General features: G+C 41.8%; 1 pseudogene; it reads right to left on the reverse strand.

Annotated features, from left to right (window-relative positions):
• Positions 1-15,609: 15,609 nt before the first annotated feature.
• Positions 15,610-17,041, reverse strand: LOC150021545 (transcription factor SOX-2-like; annotated as a pseudogene).
• Between the last annotated feature and the right edge of the window lie 690 nt (positions 17,042-17,731).

Genomic DNA, 17,731 nt, shown 5'->3' on the forward strand with positions numbered 1-17,731 from the left:
CCTCTCCTCCATTGCCTGCTCTTTAACCTCCTGAATTTGAGTCTTGACTGGCTAGAACTCAAGTACTTATCTGCCTCTAAGTCCTTAGCTAAATTTTCTGGATGTGTATCTTTGCAAAAGTGGACCAGCAGCTACTTGCCTTGTCATTTTTAACTTCTATGAACTCTCTTAGGTGTGTTGCTTTCTATAGTGTGCACACACATGCATACTCACACTCCTCATCCCTCCTAAATCTACTCATCTATTCATTCACTCTTTTTTTCCAGTTGGGCACTCTTACAATTTCATAGTTTGTCTATTTTGAAGAGAGAGAGAGGCAGAGAGAAGAAAAAGAAACTGTGCTTCTCTAATCACATTTGCCTTAAAAGCATTCTCTGCTGCCCCCTGGAGATAATTTGGTGAAAACAAAGCTAGTGTTTTCATAAATTCACTTAGCAAATTCAGTAATAGTTGCACTTTGAGAATTTGATCACAAAGTATGCTGACATGCTAAACATTGTACATTTATTTATATCTTTTGGAAACTAGGTAAACATAACAAATGGATTCCTGATGGATAGTATAGATATTATAACCTGAAGAAATATTATGAAAAAAAGAATAATATATTTTCTGAGATCCCAAAATAGTTTAATAAAAACAGTAAAGAGATAAGTGAGTGGACTGGTGGATGGACGGGTGGATGGATGGATGGATGGATAGGCAGGCAGATAAATAGATACATTAATGAATGGAAGATAGAGTCATGCCTCATTCCAGAGAAATCTGAAGTACATTGTCATAGGTTGAGTACCCTGGGAAGCAAACCTTGAAATGGAGTTTAGTGTGAAAAATGGTTATTAAGGATTAACCTTGGATCATCTCTTATAGAATTGAAGAAACAGAAACTAGAGAGAGATGTCAAACTCTAAGGTAGGCCCACAACAAGCTTGGCTGACCCTATGGGGAGATCTGGAGTTTGAACTGCCCTTTGAAGATGTCCTCTGTTGAGCTGAAATGCCATATCTTAATACTTCTAAATCTATCAGTCATTTGATGTAGGTCATGGGAGGAACATGACCTTGGGTGAGGTAATCCATAAAAGTCATTCTGAACTGCCAACAACACTGGAACAATGAAGTCCTTCACTGAAGGGAGTCAGGCAGTACTTCACAGCATTTGCTATGTGGATAAACACTAGAAAATGAGCTGCTCTAATTCCAGTCTCAAGTACAGTGGTATTCCAGTCAACCAATTATGTTTCATTCCCAAGAAACCAAATTAATAAATAGGAATCTCGTTGAAAATTTAACATTGGAGTTCTGCATTAAGAGTGGGGACCCCCACTTCCACTCCAGCATCCATCCCCCTCCTGGGGCCCATCCGCACTACACCTTCTACTAAAATCTCCCTACCCGACCCCGCAAAGAGAAACTGCACATGGGGAGGGGTAGGATTGTTGGCAAGAGATGAACCCTTTTCCTGTGACATTAGAAAGGGGAAGGACAGCTGGGAGTCTCATCACCCATTTTCTCTCCCTTCAAACTTATGACCAGCCTCTCAATCAGTATTTGAGCCTCCTCATTACCCGCCAAGACCACCCCAAATCCCCACCTGTGAATCTTTGTGATGATTTTGGCAACTTCGGTAACAAATGGAAGTTCTCTCGCCACCCTTAACTACCCCTACACACACACACACACACACACACACACACACACGCACACACACACTACTTTAGAGGCAATTATGTTATTTTCATCTATGAGTGACAACTGGAAAGAGGAAGTCCATGAAAACACAGAAATGAATTGAAAAGAAAGAAAAGCCAAGTCATATACCTTGGCTAAAAACTAACATGCAGGCAAAGTATTCTGAAAAGAGACAGATATCATCTGATCTTCAAAATTCTCTAATTACTGGTCAAGAAATAAATTTTAAAAAGAAATAGCCAAATGGAATCATCGTAAATGTCTCAGGCAGTATCAAATTAATAAAATGGTTTTTGTGTAACTTTCTACTAAAAGAATGTGAAACAAAAATCATGTCAGTTACAGAAGCAGTCTGCAATTTCATTCAATTTTCAGTGGACATTTTTTGAGGGAATGACAAATGTTCTGTTAAATCATTATGGTTTTATTACATCAGTGGTTTAAAATTTTTATTCCTAAATTACATATTTGATCATGCTGTCTCTCTTTTATAAGGTGATGTGTATTTTTAATAAGTAACTGGAAAGTAGTTTTTGGTTAAACTCTTATTAAATTTGGAAGTTTAAGAATGTTACAACTTTTTCCTAGTTTTGAGAGTAGCTGTTCAGACTATAACCCCTGAAGTTGAACTTCCTGGGTTCAAACTTCAGTTCTCCCACTTAGTTTTTAGTTACTGTATATATATTTGTTCTAGAAGGTCTATTTGATTCCTTTGTCATTTTTATAATTCCTAGTGTCCCATCAAAATTTTTGCCTTTGTCTTTTGTCTTTTTAAACATAAAAAGAATATTTTAAAGTCTCTGTCTGCTAATTTCAATTTTTAAAGTGGCTGTGGGTAAATCTCTATTATCTGTTATTTCTATTGGTTCTCTCAGTGAAGTCTGGTTTTCTCTTGTACCAGGCATTGTGTTTCATTTTTCTAACTATAGACGTAATTTGAGGCCTTTATGATTCTATCTTTCTCCAGAGAAGATTTTCATTTATTTCTGCCAGGAATCTGTGAACCTTAGCAATCTGGGATCATCTTAATTCAATTTTAAGAACAGATTTCCTAGGCCACAGCTGCCTGGAAGTTAGAGTGCAGTCTATGTAAAGAATGATTTTATTTTTCCCCTCCGTCTTCCCCCTTGGCTCCACCCCAAGAAACTGTAAGAACACTACTTCACCTTGAAGCCAGCTTTTCTAGATCAATAAATATCTCCAGAGTTAAAGAAGTTTTGAGAGCCAGCTTCACCAATCTGTATTTCTTTCTTTCTCTGAATCTAGGCCAGTAAATTCTTCATTACCTTAAAAGTTCTCTGGAGCCCTGGCTGCTGTGGCTCAGTGGACTGAGCGCCGGCCTTCGAGCCAAGTGTCACTGGTTCGATTCCCAGTCAGGGCACATGACTAGGTTGCATGTCAGGTCCCCAGTTGGGGGCACGAGTGAGAGGCAACCACACTAAGTGATGTTTCTCTCCCTCTCTTTCTCCTTTCCCCTCTCTCTAAAAATAAACAAACAAACAAATAAATTATTTTTTTTAAGTTCTCTGATACCTTCCAGCAGATTTTATTAATTAATTAATTAATTTATTTGTTTGTTTATACTTTTCTACTTGTCTTCAGTGGGAGAGTTGGTCAAAATTTCTATCCGATATAGAAGTCCCATTCTTTGAGTCTTTACTTTTCCTCATTTCTCACAATCTATCAACAAATCTTTTAAAAATACTTTTTAAACTTGATCATTTCATTAATCTCCACTATTCTGGATTAGAAAAAGTTATGATTTCTGAAGCATGGTTTAAAAATAAATTATGATATCATTTAACTTGTGGACAGTAGCAAAATATAAAAAGATACTAGAAGCTGAAGAACTTTTGCATTTGGCAGTTGCTCCATTTTGTAACAACTTTCTTCCATCTGTTCTATTAAAATCCTTGTTTATTTTGGTCACTTGTAACACTGACTACGTTAATGAACCATAAAAGCACAGATGTTCCATATATTAAATGTCAGAATTTTTAAAGTCAGAAGTCCTACATTAATATATTTTTCTTGAGATAGTTTATGCTTCATTAATATCTATCTAAATTATGTTTCTGTGACTATTTTCCTATTAGTGGTCTTTCTTTCTTGTATGCTTTAATACTCCTTACTTATTTAATATGCTGCTAATGATTTTGGATGGTTTAGTGATTTGAAAGTGTGTCTACGGAAATTTTTTAAGGAATACCATTACAATTATTTCACCTTTGGAAAAGAAAAAGAATTATGAGATTGTTGAAAATATTTAGATGATCAATGGTCTAAACTGAGAAAAGGAAGTAGATATGATTTTTTTTAAATTCACTCTTTCTATATTTACTTTGCTGAACATGATAAAACAATCAAACCTGTAAGAAGTGGTGCCTTGCTTCTAACAAATTTGTCCTAAGAATGAAAAAACATAACTGAATTTGTGCTGGCGATGTAGCAACCTTGGGGAGAATGAACCAGGAATGAGCTAGCATCACAAGCTGATCTATAAACCCTAATTCTTCAAAAGAAGAATCCCAGAACCAATGGCAGTGGGAATACAAACAGCCATGCATCTATCTTCAAAAGTCACTATTGTTAGAAACAAGGACACAGTGACTCCTAAACCAGTAGAAAGACATTAGTAACAAAGGGCAAATGTAATTAGAGGACCTCTGAGAAGGGAGTTGACAGCACTGGCATATCTACAAACCACAGAAGGGGCATTTAGATAACCGTGTTAGATTGTAACTCCGGAGTAACCAGTAATGGAGAAACGGGGAAGAAGGAGAGGGGAGGGGGAGCTAATTGCCTTAGGGCGGGGAAGCTAATCGCTCTCACTTTAGGGCAAGGAAGATAATCACTTTAGGGTGGCAATTTTAGGGTGGAGAAGATAATGGGCAACAGCAGACCCTCCATATCACCCTGCCCAGGCTCTGTAGCTTCAGCTTCACTGGAGAGGACACTCCAGCGTCATCGCAATATGTCGATTCAACACGGGAGGAGACAGATACCGTGTCACTCCCGAGTCGGACTGCACAGCCATTCTCGGCGGTGCAGATAGACTCTTAAGAAGCTACACCATCGTCTCTCGAGACGGACGGCTGCCGACAACGACAACGACGACGAGAAGATAATCACTTTAGGGTGGCAATTTCAGGGTGGAAAAGATAATCACTTTAGGGTGGCAATTTCAGGGTGGGGAAGCTAAGACTATAAAACCAGTTTCCTTTGCCTATACTTGGCGCGCACATTCTCCTGGCTATGAGGGTGCGCCCGGCTCTGCAGACTCATGAATAAAGGCCTCGCTTTACTGCTCAAGTCCTGTGTCCCAGTTTTTATTGTGAGCGTTACTCACACTATCACTATCACAGGACACCTCCATCCAGAGGCCTTGAGGATGTGAGAAATGCTCACAATAAAACACTGGGACACAGGACTTAAGCACAAAATGAGGCATTTATTCACGAGTCTGCAGAGTCAGACACACAGCCAGCTAGGGGCATGTGTGTGCAAAGTAGACAAAGAAACTGATTTTATACTGATGCGATTAGCTCCCCCGCCCCTCTCCTCCTCAGCTTCTCCATTACTGGTTAATCCGAGTTCACAATCTAACGGAATTAACTACTTAACTCAGATTGTGATTAACTAAGGGTAATCTAGTTATATGGCCCTGGCTGGTTTAGCTCAGTGGATTGAGCGTCGGCCTGCGAGCTAAGTGTCGCTGGTTCGATCTTCCAGTCAGGGTACATCAGAGAAGGAAAACTCTGACTCCAAAAAACCTCCGCTGCCTTGCGGCATACCTCTTCAGTAGAAAGGCTAAGGGAGTAAACCCCGACAGAAAATCCGGAGCCGGAGTCCCTAAGGCGGTTTGACGTTGTAGTCAACACCGGCAACTCCTGCGGCGCACCTGAAGCCAAGCTGTATTGACTCCGTCTTTCCCTTGGACCCTTCAGCTGCGAAGAGAGGGGGGGTCTGCTGCATGGGCAACAGCAGACCCTCCATATCACCCTGCTCAGGCTCTGTAGCTTCAGCTTCACTGGAGAGGACACTCCAGCGTCATCGCAAGATGTCGATTCAACACGGGAGGGGACAGATACCGTGTCACTCCCGAGTCGGACTGCACAGCCATTCTCGGCGGTGCAGATAGACTCTTAAGAAGCTACACCATCGTCTCTCGAGACGGACGGCTGCCGACGAATCTAGTTATAGGTCTATCTCCAATTTATCTGCAAAGTTATCTAGCTACATCTTCCCATTTCTCTGTTTGGTGATAACAATCTTTCTCCTTTTGATCCCATAAATATGTGTGAGGAGCTGTGGAATGTCATTTCCTTGCCCTTTTTCCATGATTCACCTGTTAGTTATCTCCTACTGTTACAGAAACAGGGGAGTCCAAAAATCCCCAGAGTTTGTCGCTGGGGGATGGGGAGAAGGAAGCAGCTTTCAGAATGCCTCCACACACCTGAGGCTGGTGTCTGGTGTCTTTCATTATGCAAAATTGCTTGGATGCTTCCAAGGCCTCAGGTGGATGGGAGGAGTCTTGAACCAGGGGATGGTATGGAAAGCACACAGAGCCTACGTAACGTTCTTTGAATGGTCAGAACTATTGGCAACACCCACTGCATCAGAGGAAGCAGTCAGGGATATATAGGCAGCTGCGAACACTTTAGGGGGGCAACGCGCTCTGGGACTGTCTCCCTCACTGGCGGGTGTTCGCAGGGGTGCTCTGGAGGAGAGGAGATCCACGCGGTTTACAGAAAGAAGACACTTTGCAAGGAGGCTGAGAATCCCGGCGGTTTTGTATTGAGAGCTGAAGGGCACCACAGCACAGAAAGGACCTCCCCAATCAGATTGAATGATTGGCAGCTGCTGGTAAAGCTGAACTGTGTTTGGGAAGTAGGGAAACGGTGTTTCTGACCTTCCTAAAACTGGCTAGGTTTGGTAGGGGAGAGGCAAGGATATGTGTAACTGTTAAATAAACAATTTTCTTTTCACTCAACTGAAGTATTAAGAGTTGTAATTCTGGCGGCGGGCAATCGGACCCCTAACTAAAGAGCCTGTGGGTTTGTTTTCAATTGGAACAGCCCAGGGGTTCTGTAACACTACTGCTGTGAGAGTCAGTGGCTTCTTTATTCCTAACAAGGACACTCCGACCATTACAATGTCTTAGGAGATACTTTTGAAAGAAGGGACGTGGGCAGTGATGTGAAGAGTAGGCTGCTTTTGTCTTTGTTCATTTGACATGTATTAAATAATCAGTTATAAAATAATGTGTTTATGACTGCTTAAACTTAGTTTGCTTGATATAAGTGTTACAGAACCCCTGGGCTGCTCCAGTTGAAATCTAGCACCCACAGGCTGTTTAGTTAGGGGCCCGATTGCCCGCCGCCAGAATTATAATTCTCAATACCAGAGTTTAGTGAAAAGAAAAACATTTATTTAACAGTTATATAGATTTAGATTATTTGAGGATTTCTGCCATTAAGTCTTATGTTCCTTAAAACACCCACAAACACATAATTCAGCCTCCCCCTACCAAACCAGGTCAGTTTTAGAAAAGTTAGAGATAACGTTTCCCTACTTCCTAGACACAGTTCAGCTTTACCAGTAGCTGTCAATCATTCAATTCTGATTGGGAAGGTCTTTCTGTGCCCACCAGCTTCCAATCCAGAACAGCGTGAATTCCCAGCCTCCTTGTAAGCTGCATGGAGTTTTTCCTTCTTAAAGCAGCATGGTGTACCCTCCTTTGTAATCCGCATGTAGAACTTCTCAAAATCCCATGGTCAGACCCCTTCTCAAAACAGCATGGTCAGTCCCCTCTCAAAACAGCGTGGAGAACCTTCCTTTCAAAGGAGCATGGTCAGTCCCTGTTAAAATGTCTGCCACTTGTTTTTAAATCCCTGACTGAGTCCTGTGACGCACTCAGCATGGTCCCCAGTTCTGACCGTTCACAGAACCTCACACAGGCTCTTTGTACTTTTTCCATACCATCCCCCGGTCCAAGACCCCTCCCATCTCCTTGAGGCCTTGGAAACATCCAAACCATTTGTGTAACAAAGACACTAGCCCCTAGCCTCAGGCATGTGAAGGCATCCTGAAAGCTGCTTCCTTCTCCCCATCCCCCAGCTGCAAGCTCTGGGGGTTTTTGGACATCCCCCTTCTGTAACGTAAGTGGATTAGAAAAAGAAGGAAATAAACTATTACTACTGCTAAAAGAGTTAAGTCCTCCCATGAATATGTTATCAGGTATTTAATTTAATATTTGTCTTAGGTTCATTGGGAAGCAAATAACTTAAATCCTCTCTTGGGCCCCTGGGATATCAGTATTAATGAATAAGACTCAATGCCTAGACTGGAACTAGTTTTTTGGAAGTGACATGATAAAATACTTCCCGAGAATTTTTTTTTTTGTATTATTTATAGTCTTTTATTCCACCGTTATACTTCCAAAAGATTTTCCTTTATTCAAGTCCAAATGTTAGGTAACACAATTATGCTTTATATATGTCAGATCATGGACACCTGGACTTTGGACTTTGGTAATCAACCTGACCCTGGACTTAGCATTTCCCAAAAGATACATTGATGGACTGAAACTTTCCCAGAGGAAATGCTAATGGACTTAGCCCAATATGTTAACTAAGCTGGTGTGGGAGGGGGAAAGCAATGAGATGTAAATGACCTACTGAATATGTCAATAAGCAAACTCCCCCTTACCGAAAGTTGTATAAAAAAGGTGCCTGCAGAAGTGCCGATGGCGATTCCTATGGCCCAGGAGGAGGACTGGGAATCACCCTCCCCTATTCCCTTGTTCCATGGGCCCACGAGGAGGACCGGGAGCTACCCCCACCCCCTCCACTGCCGTTTCCCTTGCTCCTAGGGGAGCTACCCCCACCCCTTCTGCCACCATTTCCCTTGCTCCTACAGGCTGTTGAGTCAGTCCGGGGAATTGCCTTTCCCATTAACCCCCTTCCGCCTTCCTTTGTTCCCTCAATAAACCAGTTATCTGTTCCCACAGCAGTCTCTGGGGGATTTCTCAGAGCAGGGCTACCCCTGACAATATACTGTATGCCAATTTCTATCTTTATTAAATTGGATTATTTAAACAAATGACTTTAAAAGACTATCAAAATAATGCTTCTACAAGGCAAAGAGATGCATGATATATAAAATTTTCTTTCTACAAAAAGAAATAAAAGATGACTGAGGGCCCTGGCCAGGTAACTCAGTTGCTTGGGATACGCCAAGGTTGTAGGTTTGATCCCCAGTCATGTAAGAATCAACCAATGAATTCATAAATAAGTGGAACAACGAATCTCAGTCTCTCTCTCTCTATCTCTCTATTTCTCTCTTTCTCTCTCTCAAAATCTTAAGTTACTGAGGGATCAAAATGTTACAGAACCCCTGGGCTGCTTCAATTGAAAACAAAACCACGGGCTCTTTAGTTAGGGGCCTGATTGCCCGCCGCCAAAATTATAACTCTCAATACCAGAGTTTAGTGAAAAGAAAATGAATTGTTTATTCAACAGTTATATAGATTTAGTTATTTGTGGATTTCTGTTGTTACGTCTTACGTTCTTTAAAACACCCATAAACACATATCCTTGCCTCCCCTCTACCAAACCAGGCTAGTTTTAGAAAAGTCAGAGAAACCCTTTCCCTACTTTCCAAACGCAGTTCAGCTTTACCGGTAGCTCTCAATTATTCAATTCTGATTGGGGAGCCCTCGTCTGTGTTATTGGCTCCACCAGCTTTTAATCCAGAACCTTATGGATTCTCAGCCTCCTTGTAAACTGCATAGTTAGTCCTTTTGTAATCCACATGGTCAGTCTGTTCCTTTTCAAAGCAGCAAGGTATGTCCCTTCCTTAAAACTGCATCGTCGGTCCCAGTTAAATTCATAGTCAGCCTCAGCCTTAGTCAAATCCAGTCAGCCTTAATCTTAGTCAAATGCACATAGTCAGCCTCAGCCTTAGTTAAATCCACACAGTCAGCCTGCCTAAAATGTCTGCCACAGTCAGCCTGCCTAAAATGTCTGCCGCTTATTTTTAAATCCCTGACTACATCCTCTGATGCAGTGGGTGTGGTAACCAGTTCTGACCATTCACAGAACCTCACGCAGGATCTATGTGCTTTCTCCACACTATCCCCTGGTCCAAGTCCCCTCCCATCTACCTGAGGCTTTGGATGCATTAAAGCCATTTTGCATAAAAAAAGACACTAGCCACCAGCCTCAGTCATGTGGAGGCATTCTAAAAGCTGCTTCCTTTTCCCCATCCCCCAGCCGCAAACTCTGGGGTTTTTTGGAACACCCCTGTTTCTGTAACAAAAATATATTTGTAAATAGTTATTATAAAAGTAATGCCTTCTTGACAAAAACAATTTAAACAGTAGCACAAAATTATGTTTTTAAAAAGTGAAAATATTCTTTCTAGGGCTCTAATTTCCACCCACCTTCCCATTCCCGTACTCCATTTGTGGTAGCCATAATAATGCCCCCCCCAAAAGATATACACATCCTAACATTTAGAATAGTGAATATGATACCTTATATGGAAAAGGGGATTTGACAAATATGATTAAGTCAATAACATTGAAATAGGATTATCTGGGTGGGCCCAATATAATCACAAGTGTCCTTGTAAAGGAAAGAGGGAAAGAGAAGAGTCAGAGACAGAGAGAGAGCTGAAAGATGCTAGCTACATCTTGGGCTTTGAAGGTAGAAGGAACCGTAAATGAAGGAATGCAGGCTGCCTCTAGAAGCTGGAAAAGGCCAGGAAGAAATTTCTCCTCTAGAGCTTCTAGAAGGAACACAGCCTTGCCAATACCGTGATTTTAGCCCAGTTAAAGTTTTTTTGGACTTCTGACCTCCAGAACTGTAAGATGGTAAATTTGTTTTGCTATAAAGCCACTAAGTTTGTGGTACTTTGTTACAGCAGCAATAGGAAATTATTACACCATTTAACCATTGCTGTACTGGTAGATGTACAAAGAAGGCTCTGTAAATATTATCTTTCATAAAATATACACAGGCTTACTATGATATCCTTTTATTATTTTTCTACCTTCATCAGGCTGACCTCTAACATTTGTGGGGCCCAGTTGAGAGTGCAGATGGAATATGTCTAAATATTTTTAGATTGGCAAGAAAACAAATTGTTTGGTAAAATGCATTCTATCCTCCTACCTTAACAAACATAGCTTCAAAACAAACAAAAAAAATTAATGTAAATCAATGGTTTGTATAAGACCAAATGATGGCAAGATATCAAAGGTGGCCAAATTTAATTACTATTATGTAAGTGTGGGTGTTCTCTAGATGGTTAATCTGTATCAGGAAGAATCATATGTAATTCATAAGCAATTATATAATTATGCCATAAATCCTTTTCTATTTTCTACAGAATTCCCTTTCCCCCTCAGTGACTTGACTTGACTATTCATGTACTTTGCCTAGCTTTTTTCTTTTTATTTGAGTTAGGTAAATTTTTGGTAATATACTAAAGTTCTTTATATTATGGATATTTATCCCTTTATCTGCCTCTTTCTTCCAATAAATAATTTTTAAGAAGTTAAAAAGCTACATATTTTTATTTTAAACTTTTTCTGAAAGACAACATGCAGAACTCTCTGATGGATTTGAACCTTGCCCTTTTGTTGTCTTACTTGGTTTTGTTTTTTACCAGTATAAGAATTTTATCATTTTACTCAATATTTGTTAGTTTAAACTATTTACACTTATTATATTGTTTCAGCTACCTTATTTCTAGTTACCTATTTACCATACTTTTTTAGTTTGTTTGCTTATCCTTGTCTAATATTCCCATTAGAAGAATTCAGGAACTTCCAGTCAAGATGGCATCATAGGTAAATGCGGTACTTGCCTCCTTCCACAACCACATCAAAATTACAACTAAGCTACTATAGAACAACCATAATTCAGAACCTCCTGAAATCTGGCTTAATGGAAGTCCTCAATTAGAGAATTAAAGACATCTCATGGAGACTAGGAGGAGGAGCAGAGATGTGGAATGGGCTGGTCCCATACCCACATACGGTGGATAAAAATTGGGAGGAGTATCTTGGCAGGAAAGGTCCCCCCTGAGGAGCGAGGTGTCCCAGTCCCAAACCAGGTCCCCAGCCTAGGGTTCCAGTACCAGGAAGAGAAGTCTCCATAACTTCTGACTGTGAATACTAGTGAGGACTGAGGCTAAAGGAGATGAAGAGCTTCTGAAGTCCTAGGCAGTTCCTCTTAAAGGGCCTGTGGATGAACTTACTCAAACTCACTCCCTCTGAGTGCCAGCCCTGGCGCAGCAGCTTGAGAGGTACCAGGGACATATAGGGAGGAACTGAACGCTTTGCATCAGAGTGAAAGTGGGGAGGGGCAACTTTATCCCAGATAGAAGTGCTGGCAAAGGTCCTTGTGCCTTTGATGAGCCCTCCCTCCACAGAGCCAGCAGGCAGGTGCCCATATCTGAGACTCTATCAAGCTGGCTCACACTGTTTGCCCTGTACTGGTGATTCCCTGAGTGCTGCCCCCCCTCAACTTAGGGCTTTACCTGAGCTGTTTTCAGTGGTTTTTCCATATAAATATCCTGTTTTTGCTCATGCTTTACATTTTCTTAAAATCTCTGAAATAAGCAGCATCTGGCTTCAGTATGCCCTATACCTCTCACTAAATAACCCCAGGCCCGGCATTAGCAGCAGCAGGCCACTCCTGGGCACCTCCAAGACCAGCAAAAGTAGCAACCATCTGCAGATTGCTTAATATCTCATGTTGGGTAGCCCCAGGCAGAACACAGGTGGTGGCTAACCTTGGTCTGCACCTCCCAGAAGGCCCCAGAGCCAGCACACCCAGTGGACAGCTTCAGATCAAGTTGAATCACCATCAGCCAATCACCTCCACAAATGACACACTCAAGAGACAGACTCAGTGGGCACTAGAGCCCCTACTCTGTAGGAGGGCCCCTGCACAGCTGATCCTCCATGGTGATCAAAAGTTGGTAGTCTCAGCCAGTCCTTGCAGCTGATTGGGGTAAATCCATCCCACTGACATGCCAACAGCAATCAATCTCAACTATGAGAAGAGGGTATACACAGTCTACACAGGGGGCACACCTCAAGTGCCCAGCTTGGATGACCTAGGAGGCTATGCCACTAGACCTTACAGAACACCTACTACATGAAGCCACTCTATCAAGCCTGGAAGATATAGCAGCTCTATCTAATAAATAGAAACAAACACAGGGAGGTTGCCAAATGAGGAGACAAAGAAACATGTCCCAAATATAAGAACAGAACAAAACTCCAGAAAAAGAACTAATGAAATGGAGATGAGCAATCGACTAGATGCAGAGTTCAAAACACTATTTATAAGGATACTCAATGAACTTAGTGAAAACTTCAACAGCATAAAAAAGGACCAGTCAGAAGTGAATGATACACTAATTAAAATGAAGAATAATTTACAGGGAATCAACAGTAGAATAGAAGAAGCCAAGACTCAAATCAGCGATCTCTAATATAAGGAAGCAAAAATCATTCTATCACAACAGCAAAAAGAGTCCAAAACAAAATGAACCCAAAGAGGTCACACCGAGACACATCATAATTAAAATATCAAAGGCTAAAGACAAAGAGAGAATCTTAAAAGCAGCAAGAGAAAAGCAAGTTAGTTACCTACCGGGGAACTCCCATAAGTCTGTCAGCTGATATCTCAACTAAAACTTTGCAGGCCAGAAGGGACTGCCAAGAAATATTCAAAGTGATGAAAAACAAGAAACTACCACCAAGATTATTTTACCCAACAAAGCTATCATTTAGAATCGAAGAACAGATAGTTAGTTTCCCAGGCAAGAAAAAGCCAAAGGAGTTCATCACCACCAAACCAGTATTACATGAAATGTTAAAGGGTTGGTCTTCCTTTAAGAAGAAGAAGGAAAAAAAAGAATAAAAATGTGAACAATAAAATGGCGATAAATACCTATCTTTCAACAACTGAATCTAAAAAAATCAAAATAAACAAACAAGCAGAACAGAAACAGACTCATAGATACAGAGGACATTTTGATGGTTGCCAGATGGGAGGGAGGTTCAGGGACTGAGTGAAAAAGGTGAAGGGATTAAGAAGTACAAATTGGTAGTTACAGAATAGTCATGAGGACATTAGGTAAAGCATAGGAAATACAGTCGATAATACTCTAATAACTATGTATGGTATCAGATGGGTGTGAGTTAGTCATGTCTAATCACTGGGGTATACACCTGAAGCTAATATAATAATGTGTGTCAACTATAATTAAAAAATGAAAAAAGATTTAAAAATTGTTTAAAGAATTAAATTTTTTGTCTGTGCTTATTCTAACTTTTTTTCCTTTTGTACAACTCTTAAACAATTAGTATGTCTAAATCTGAATAATTTTCTGCTTTCCACTTTTGTAACTGTCCTAAATTTCAGCTGCAGAATTAAAATCAGCAAGAAGTTTTTGCTTGAAAAATATTGGCAATGGGGCAATATAATCAAAGCTTAAAAAAATATATTGGCAAATTATCAGCTAATAATCAATGGATATTTTGATTGCCATGATTATCTCTATAGATGTTGTACCAAAGTTGCTAGCAAATACCATAACTTTTTTTGTCTCTTGGAGTCTAGCTCTCAATATTATTGATAAAGTCTTTTGCAAACTTTCTGCAAAGCTCCTCCTATATCACTAGAACTTTTCAAAAGTTTTACAGAGTTCTTTTTCTTCAAGATTTATACAAGGTCCTTTCCCTCACCCTCCCTACCCCACCACAACCCATTCCTGGTTTTCTCTGTACAAAAATAATGCTGCCAAAAGAAGTCCAGGATCTCTCATAAAAGTTTCCTTGTGGCATCTCAGCTTCTGTGTGGGAATTTTGTAGGCAAGAATGGTATCAGGTGTTAGATTAGTGGGATGAGACTATGCCTTGGTTCAGCAAACTCTGGGTAGGAAAAAATTTAGAGCCAAGACTCAAAGAGAAAATGTATTTAGAAAATTGCAGAGGCAGAAGAAGTGAGAAGTAGAAGTGGGCTCAGGAAACAAGTTACAGAGGCAAAAGAAGGGTCCTTGGAGCTTAAAAGACAGAGGGCAAAGGAAGCACTCCTGGGGAGAAGAGAATGGGAAAGGTGAGGGTGTATTCCCCAAAGGGATGGACGGCTGGGCCCTCCATCCTAAGGACTTTTAAGGGTGGAAATTTTAGGGGAAGTCTCAGAGAAGGATCTCAATAGGATATTCATTAGCTTTCCAGGTGTGTCCTTTCAGGGTAATGGTCTCCACTGATTGGTTGGCACCAGGGCAGGGGGCATCATTAGCCAATGCTGGTGGTCCTGAGGTAGCCCTGGTGTTCCCTGTCTGACTTTGCTGCTTTTCTGGGCCTGGAGCTAAAACACAGCTGAGGCCTGGATGTATCTGATGTGGGGCAGAACCTCATTGTCCTGGGGGCATAATGATTAAAGGGCTATTTTCCACCCCCTTGTTTGTTCTGTCTAAAGGTGTCTAGCCCTCATGACTAACAATATGTGGGGGGGGGGGGGGAGTGGGAGAGGTGTCCCAAACACATCACCAGCAATAAGAAAAGTCATGGGATATGAAAGATCAGGGGGTCTAAACCACATGACCAGCAATATGCTAGGGGTGAAAAGGTCACTCTGGGGGTGAAGTGCTTATTTTCCCCAGTGTTGCCCATTGCTAGGCACCTGGGCTTTCCACCTTCTCTATCTGACTGATTATCCTTGCTCTGCTCTGGTCTGTGTTCTCTTTTGCAGACAAATGTCATTTGTGGACGATGAGTTTCCTATTTGTTGTGGGTGTACCTGGTTTTTCTCCATGCTGTTTCTTATTCTCCTCCCATTTCCTTCTGTTGTTCTTTGAAAATCCTCTCCTCCAGTTCACTTTCTGTCCCTCACATGTGCCAGATGGGCAGTGAGCCCTTAATGGCCTTGCGGGGCACCAGCTGCTCTGGTAGTGCTGAGACAAGTGAAGTCAGCTGGGGGCTGCCAGCTCCTGCACCTCCACGCTGGGAAGTACATAATCAACCCCTCGAAGGACCGGGGCCTGGCAGGGCACCCTGGAGTGTGAAAAAGAGGTCACCACAAGGCAGCTTGGTGGCCTCAGACTTGACCACCAAACCCATGGAGCCAAGAGCTATGCCAAGAGTACCCTGCTTCAAGTAGAACATGCTGTAGGTGGTCCAGCCCTTCATGTAGGCCTGTGAGATGTACTGCAGGGTGCTCAGGTGGTAAGGGTGCATGGCCTGCAGTGGTCCCTGCCGAGCACGTTGAGGCCCAGGTGCTGGGTAGTCCAGCTGGTCCTGCATCGTGCTGTAGCTGCCATTGCACCAGTTGTTACCATGTACTTTTCATGTGCTGCTGCACCCTGAGTCAAGGCTGGCGCCCAGCTGCACGCGGCTTGCCATGTTATTGCCTCCAGGGGCCAGCAGCTCCCCAGGGAGCGTGTACTCATTCTCTTCATGAGCATCTTGGTTTTTCTTTGGGTGCCGGTATTTGTAATCAGGGTGCTCCTTCAATGCAGCACTCACGGCCCCTTGAATGGTCATGTGTATGTCTCCAACAGAAGTTTCCTCTCGGAGCCCAGGTGGTTGCTGATCTCCGAGCTGTGCATCTCTGAATACTTTTGGAGCATCTTTTGCCGCTGCCCTCGGACCACACCATGAGGGCGTTCATGGGCTGCTTAAGCAGACTGGGCTGTTCTGGCGGCGACCGCCACCCAGAACTTTTCTAAAGCTCCACGCTTCAGCTCCCCCTCCCTCACGTTACACTGACCTGCAGGCGCTGTTCGAAGCCTAGTCGGCCAAGAGGCCATGAGAGTTGGCGGTAGGGGGTGGGTGTTCGTGGGGGGCCAGCAGGGAGGAGGGGAGGCAGTCAGGGGTGCAGTTGTCAGGAGCACAGGGCTCTGAGAGGAAAATCAGATGATAAATTATTTGAGGGAAGAAAAGAGAGACACAATGAAATGAGGAGCTAAAAGAAGTGCATCCCTTCTCACCCGGTCAATCCTTTACTGTGTATTATTTTTTGGAAAGGCTTAAGCCTGTGGTTCAAACGTCTCTCCCTTTCTTTTTCTCCTTTCTCTCAGTCCTAGTGTTAAGGAGGCAGCAAACTCCTTTCTCCTCGCAAACATTCTCTTCTCTGCCTTGACAACTCCTGATATTTTTCAAGCAAGTTAATAAGTAAACATCTCAATCATTTAAGCATAAGAATAGCATAATTTGACCAACTATAGAATTCCAGGTTGGAATAATGTTCCCTGGGCATTCTGAACAGATTGCTCCATTACCTTCTTGCATTTGCTGTTCCTCTTGAAAATTTCAAGGCCATTCTTATTTCTTCTTCAAATCAAGAAGAATGGACTTTATTTTAACATGAGTTCCATTTTCTGTGAGGCAGCAACAAGTGTTCATATATAGGGAGTACATGAATATTTAATAACAATATTTGTAACCATTGAAAATGCTGTTTTGCGGGAAGGATTTTGTTAGAAAAACAAAAAAACTTTAATTGGCATTCTGAAAAGATTTATACAGCTTCAACAGGGAGGAAAGATACAGACTTTTAAAAGACATCGTATTCTTCAACAGAATTGTATAAATAAAATATGCTTAGGGCTGCTCTGCTTGTGAATTTAGGCAGAGTAAAATTTATACCTTAAAGTGCAGATTAAGTTTGATTTTTTAATGCAAATGCAGCACTTCCATTGGTCTGATTTTGAGATATCAAACTCCCAAGCATTAAGAAATTAATCTTGACTTCCAGTCAAGATGGCAGCATAGGTAAACACAGCTTGCCTCCTCACACAACCACATCAGAATTACAACTAAAATATGGAACAACTATTCCTCAGAGCCATCAGAAATTAAGTTGAATGGAAGTCTGGTGACTACAGAATTAAAGAAACCACATCTAGCCAGACTGGTAGGAGGGGTGGAGACACAAAATGGGCTGGTCCCATACCCATCTGTGGTGGATAAATATTCAGGAGAAATATCTCAGGAGCAAGAAGTCCCAGCC

Source organism: Furipterus horrens, unplaced genomic scaffold (assembly GCF_987537825.1).
Source record: "Furipterus horrens unplaced genomic scaffold, mFurHor1.1.pri manual_scaffold_1, whole genome shotgun sequence".
NCBI lineage: Eukaryota > Metazoa > Chordata > Mammalia > Chiroptera > Furipteridae > Furipterus > Furipterus horrens.